Genomic DNA, 6,823 nt, shown 5'->3' with positions numbered 1-6,823 from the left:
CATAAGTTTCTATATCAATACCTCCTCTTAAAACTAAGAAAATTAAATCGTCTGCAAGAGCAGTGCTGACTGAAAATAAATTGTCGTTCAAGGGGGTTAAATACAAACACAACCGTAAATACTGGGCAGACCCGATTATATTCTGTTTTCATTTTTTCATTATATAAGATGCACCGGCGCGAGTTGGAACGGGTTTTTCGAAGTTAACTAAAAAGTTATATTAAAAAAACCACGAAATCACTAAATTGAAATCTATTCGCAGCATATACAAGGTATGATAGATGACTTTCGATAAAAAATAGAGATTCATACTGGATGTTTCGAAAAATATATTTTTGTAAATGTTTAGCTTTCATATTCATTGTTTCAACTTGTCCCTTAAAGCGAGGTAAATTGAAACGAGAACTATCATGAGTTTAATGTGTGCTTATGCTTCTCGAACTATCTACAAATGATTTATGGAACACTAAATTGAAGGAATTACTATAAACAACTGGAAAAAAGAATTTCGGTACACGTGAGATGTGGAAGAGTAGCCTGATATACGCAAAATGAACAATATATACTACGAATTAATATACGAAACTACAGCATCAAAAATACTATTTTAGACGCTTTCATGTCAGAGTAGAGCCACTATTGCCACTATCGACCACTATTGAGGTTTATGGGATCATTCAAATATTCATATACAGGTCGGACTCGATTATCCGGAGTATTGATTTTTTTTTCACTCCGGATAATCAAATCCTCCGGATAATCGAGTAAAAACAATTTTTTTTCTTTATTTGTTTTTTCTGCATGTATTTTTCGTTTTTTGAAAATAAAAGAGGAATTTAATTTTTGATTCATCCCCTTAAAGTCAGAAAACACCTTCCTCACATGAAAAAAAATAATTTATCCAGATTCTCTCAGGATAGATTCAGGTGATAGACAATCATATTTGATGAAAAAAATCCTCCTACGCATATGTTCCAATTTCAACAATGATAGAGTTACAGAACTTTTTTTTTGTTTCGGACTCTGTTGCTTCATCATGGCTCTACATTAAAAAGTACGCTACGGAAGACGATTCTGATACTATCATTTGAAAGATGAGAAAATTTAGTACAGGATATAGTAGTGGTAGTGCACCCGTGGCCGAGTGGTTAGCGTCTCACATTATCATGCCGGGTGTTCGGGTTAGATTCCCGTTCTGGCCGGAGGATTTTTTGTCAGAGAAATTTCCTTCGACTTGCACTGTGGTCACGCGTATTCTAGAGCTTGCCCCTCGAGATACATTGAAGGCGTGTTATTTGGCTTAAGAAATCTCAACTAAGTATTAATAAATGACGCTAGTTAATGCATTCGTTGAGACGGCAAAAGTTCCACAGAGAACGTTAACGCCATTCAAGAAGAAGAAGATATAGTAGTGGTACAACTAAATTAGTGAATTTTAATAACATTTTGGAAGTGAAACACTTAAAAGTTGATAATTTTTAATGTGTTATTATTAATTTTATCCTGAAAATTTATATTAAACTAGATTGTTTATATCAATTAAAATGAAGTTCTTTAACCGCTTCACAATTTGTTCTTTGACGCACAATTTCTATCTTTCTTAATTTGGCTGCAATATCGATATAAACAATTCCTGGTGAAAATTCGAGCAAAATCTTCAAAAATCACGATTTTTACGCCACTGTACATGTAATAGTCACTTAAACTTCACCTTAACGTTGAAAGGTTACATTTCTTCATGCAATAAGTCATATTTGAAATATAAAAAAAATATTTTTTTCCAAACTGAGTATAATCGAGTCCAAAATTGTATATAATCGAATCACATATACTCGAGTCTGTATATAATCGAGTCCGACCTGTACTGTATTCTATTAGTCAAATCATTTCATTTGATACCAATATTGAGGGGATTGCAAAAAATACATAATCGACCATTTTGTGGCGGCGACCTTCTCGAATTTATGTTGTTCATAGTGTAGTGTATTCTCCAAATTTTTTTTTGCGGCGGCCAAATTGAATTTTTCAAGATCATGGAATACACAGTTTTATAATGACAGTAGAATTGAATGTATATTCCAAATTTCAGATCAATCTTTCAACAGGAACGGGGTCAATTTTCTATTAATGCGGGACAACCCAACAAACATTCAAACATACATAGAAACAGGTCAAGCTGAATGAAACCATTCAAAAAGCAATTAGTTGTTTGGGGGCTGCGACCATCTTGAAATTGGATTTTTCATTATCTGCTATGTTCTACTAGTCGAGAACTTTCTTTTAATACATTTTTGGGCATTTTTCATAATAAACTGTGTTCTACTAGTCAAGTCTTTTCATTTGATACCCATATTGATGGGGTTCTGAGAAAATAGGTAATCCGCCATTTTGTAGTGACCGCCATCTTAGATTTACGTTTTTCATAAATAACTGTATTCTACTAGTCAAGCCCTTGCATATATTATTTATTAGTTATCGATGGGGTTGTAAAAAAATATATATGGCGCCATTTTGCGGTGGTGGCCATTTTGTATTTGAATTTTTCATAAATAACTGTATTCTACTAGTCAAGCCCTTTAATTAGATACCCATATTGATGGGGTTGTGAAAAAAATATATATGGCGCCATTTTGTGATGGTGGCCATTTTGGATTTGAATTTTTCATAAATAACTGTATTCTACTAGTCAAGCCCTTTCATTTGATACCCATCAATATGGGGTTCTGAGAAAATATGAAATCCGCCATTTTGTAGTGGCCGCCATCTTGGATTTGCATTTTTCATTAATAACTGCATTCTACTAGTCAAGCCCTTTCTTTTGATACCCATATTAGCTATTCAATATAGAATTATTATACAAATTATTCAAAATTTCCGAAAATCAAAAATAAAATACTCCGGATAATCGAGCCTAAAATTCCGAATAATCGAATCCCGGATAATCGAGTCTCCGGATAATCGAGTCTCCGGATAATCGAGTCTTCGGATAATCGAGTCCGACCTGTATTGTGTAACGCACTCAGGAAGGGAGGAGGGGATGCCTTGTGGAAACTTGTTTAGAAATAAATCCAAATAACTCTGAACATATTTATGCAAATGACCATTTGTTGCATGTTATGTAGGGAAGAGGGTGTCTAAATAGTTAAAAATTGCGTAATATTCGAACGACTTCTTGTTGCAAATTAACAAATTTTACTTGTCTCATGTCTGTGTATTCATAAATTCTATAAATTATAAATTACACAGTAGTAGTAGCCGTTTAGGCGTAAGATTGTTTTTTTTTCTGTTCCATTACATTACATTTTTCAATATAAAGGGTGTGTCACATCAAATTGCATCACGGAAAAAACGCTGTAGAAATTCGCCCAGTAGACCGATCCTTTTGAAAATTTTAGACAGTAAAATAAAAACTATTAAACAACTTTTGGCATTTTCTTTTTATTCATACTTCGAGCCCAAGCCCGTATGCTCGCACCTTCCTCTTTACCCCATCCATAAGGTTCTGTACAACGTCAGATTGTAGTTTTTTTTTGAACAGAAATCCATTTTCTCTTGAAGTCCGCCTCCGATTTGACAACTTTTGGGTTCTTCCGGAGGGCCTGCTTCATAATCGCCCAATATTTCTCTACCCCGTTGGCTTCGTACCACTCCAACACGTCCTTTGAATAGTGGAACGAAGCGAGATCCGGCCAGAAGATGGTCGGGCCCTCGTGCTGCTTCAATAGTGGTAGTAAGCGCTTCTGTAGGCACTCCTTAAGGTAAACCTGCCCGTTTACCGTGCCAGTCATCACGAAGGGGGCGCTCCGCTTTCCGCAAGAGCAGATCGCTTGCCACACCATGTACTTTTTGGCAAACTTGGATAGTTTCTGCTTGCGAATCTCCTCAGGAACGCTGAATTTGTCCTCTGCGGAGAAGAACAACAGGCCCGGCAACTGACGAAAGTCCGCTTTGACGTAGGTTTCGTCGTCCATTACCAGGCAATGCGGCTTCGTCAGCATTTCGGTGTACAGCTTTCGGGCTCGCGTCTTCCCCACCATGTTTTGCCTTTCGTCGCGGTTAGGAGCCTTCTGAACCTTGTATGTACGCAAGCCCTCCCGCTGCTTGGTCCGCTGGACGAATGAACTTGACAAATTCAGCTTATTGGCGACATCCCGGACCGAACTTCTCGGATCACGTCTAAACTGCTTAACTACGCGCTTGTGATCTTTTTCACTGACGAAGCATCCATTTTTGCCGTTCTTCATCTTCCGGTCGATGGTTAGGTTCTCGAAGTATCGTTTTAGTACTCTGCTGACCGTGGATTGGACGATTCCCAGCATCTTACCGATGTCCCGATGTGACAACTCCGGATTCTCGAAATGAGTGCACAGGATTAATTCACGACGCTCTTTTTCGTTCGACGACATTTTTCCAAATTTACGAAAAATTGACAGTGAAACATGGTCAACGTGATCTATACACTCTTATCTGATTATAAGCGAAAGCTGAAGATATAATTCCTAAAAATTAAATTTCTACAGCGTTTTTTCCGTGATGCAATTTGATGTGAAACACCCTTTCCTCCAACGCAGTATCGTCAAATTATCCACAGATTGAATAGACTTCGTTTACTGTGTTTCATCTGAATCAAATAAGATTTCCAGATTACTTTGTTCTTTGCTTTGCTCTTTGCTTTGCTCTTTGCTTTGCACTTTGCTCAGAAATACTTCTTTACGTTGAAGAGATCTAGTTTTTCATAAATCGTTCATTCTTACAGGTTCAGTTATATAAATTTTATGAAGCCAAATTCTAACTTTATTTTTAATTCTGAAGTACAATTTACTTATTTTGCGGTTAATAGGATAGGCAATCGATTAAATGCAGAAGACTTGAGGTTAGTAGTATACTTTTATCATAGAAAGGAGGGGACATAAGAAGATTTGAACAATTTTGATGTTTACACACGGAGATCGATAGTTTTGAGGAAAAGATAGATTTGGCCTAACCGAGGAAACATATCCCGCACCTGCACTGTGGGTTTCCCTCGGGCCCTACGAGAGCTTTCTAAATTCGATCTGGCTACAAGATACACCACGCACGACTGAACAACATGCTCAATATTGTGATAACCTTGACCACAAACGCAGAGATTGTTGCTGGCAAGATTGATACGAAATAACAGCGCGTCAAACGAACAGTGATTGGATATGAGTCGGGAGAAGTTTCGAATGAAGTCCCGACTGAAGTACAGACTTTTGAACCATGGTTTGAGGCAAATCTTGGGAATAATCGAGTTGAAGACGATTAGATGCTGATAAGAATTCTAATAAAATCATCAAAATTAACGGCAATATCAGTGGCAGATATATCGTCTCTTTCAACAAGACGAATAAATGTTTGAAGGTCACCAACTGATGTCTCTGGTAGAAAGCAACGAAGCAGCGACGAAATCATGAAAACTTGTGTAAATATGAAGATATTTTTAAAGTTTTACAGCGGAGTTGTCAGTATCGATTGCATGTTGAAAACAGTTCTGTGAAATCTCTCAGAAGAGACAAAAATTTTCTTCGACAAAGTTGTTACATATAATAATGCGCTCATTTTTATGTTTTCATAAATAAAGTGACCAAAATTGTCGATGACTTTCTTATTTTTATACAGGGTCTTTCAGATTAAACGCTTACGCAACAAATCTAAAAAGGTGAACCGATATTTATTTTAAAAAACCAAAATAAAGCTTATTTTAGGACATTTTCGATGTGATCACCCCTTTTTTCGATAACACGTTTTAAACGGTGAACGGTGAATTCTTCATGCACAACTTTAACATTACGACTTCGATGCTGTTGAAAATCCGAGTTATTTCTTCTTTAATTTGTCGAATACAGTTTTTGTCTAGAGAATAACTGTCGAGCTCTATATGCTAATTTCCACTTAAATGCACCTCCTGGACCATTGTGCAATCGAGTAGATTACATTGAAAACAATCTCAATCTACCCAATTACCTTCAATTCCGTCCAATCGAAAAATATTGGACAATTATCAAGCGGAAATTGAAGAAGAGTGCTAAAGTGACTCGAGATGCTGAAGACATGAAGAGATCGTGGCATAAAATGGCCGTTGAAGTTGACCAATAGAGAGTCCAAACTTTGATGGAGGGTATCAGGAGAAAAGTACGAAAATTCATCAAAACTGTAACAGAATAACTTTTTCAGTTTATTTTTTCCTGAAAATAGCAATAAATTATCTGCATTTTTATATAAAAAACATTGTTTGTATCTTTAACCAATTCCGATTTCTAATTCTTATTGAATCAAGCTTTGAGCAGTAGGTTTTCATTATATCATAGCAAAATCACATCTTCAATACATCTTTGCATCCGTTTTAAAATGTACTGCACTGCAAAAACCTCTTTTAACCCGGAAAAATACGAAATACGAGTTCAAATTGAATTAAAGATCGCAAAAAAGACACAAGTAAGTCATGCAACCATAAGGTAGGGTCAGCGAGGCTTTCCGAATAGCACTATACTTGCTTCGTGCATATCCGTGTATAGTTTGCTTTCTGAGTTATTTTTGAGCTATCGAAATAAGTTTTTGGGTCAATAAGTTGCATATAACTATCGCAGACCTTTCATACTTCGAATAAAGTGATTATCATACCCTTCATCAAGCTGACAAAGAAGTATTAACGCTCAGAACAATCTCGTTTTCAAAAAGTTAAGCTTATTCCCGAGTATAGAAAGGAAAAAGTCCTACGTCAAAAGTTAAAAGGAATTTTTATATATGTGTCTGAGAACGGTACAAAAAAAACCAACATAATTTCTTTGAACCAAAACACATT

The sequence above is a fragment of the Toxorhynchites rutilus genome, chromosome 3 (assembly GCF_029784135.1).
Source record: "Toxorhynchites rutilus septentrionalis strain SRP chromosome 3, ASM2978413v1, whole genome shotgun sequence".
In the NCBI taxonomy this organism is placed as follows: domain Eukaryota; kingdom Metazoa; phylum Arthropoda; class Insecta; order Diptera; family Culicidae; genus Toxorhynchites; species Toxorhynchites rutilus.
This window is presented reverse-complemented; position numbering follows the sequence as displayed.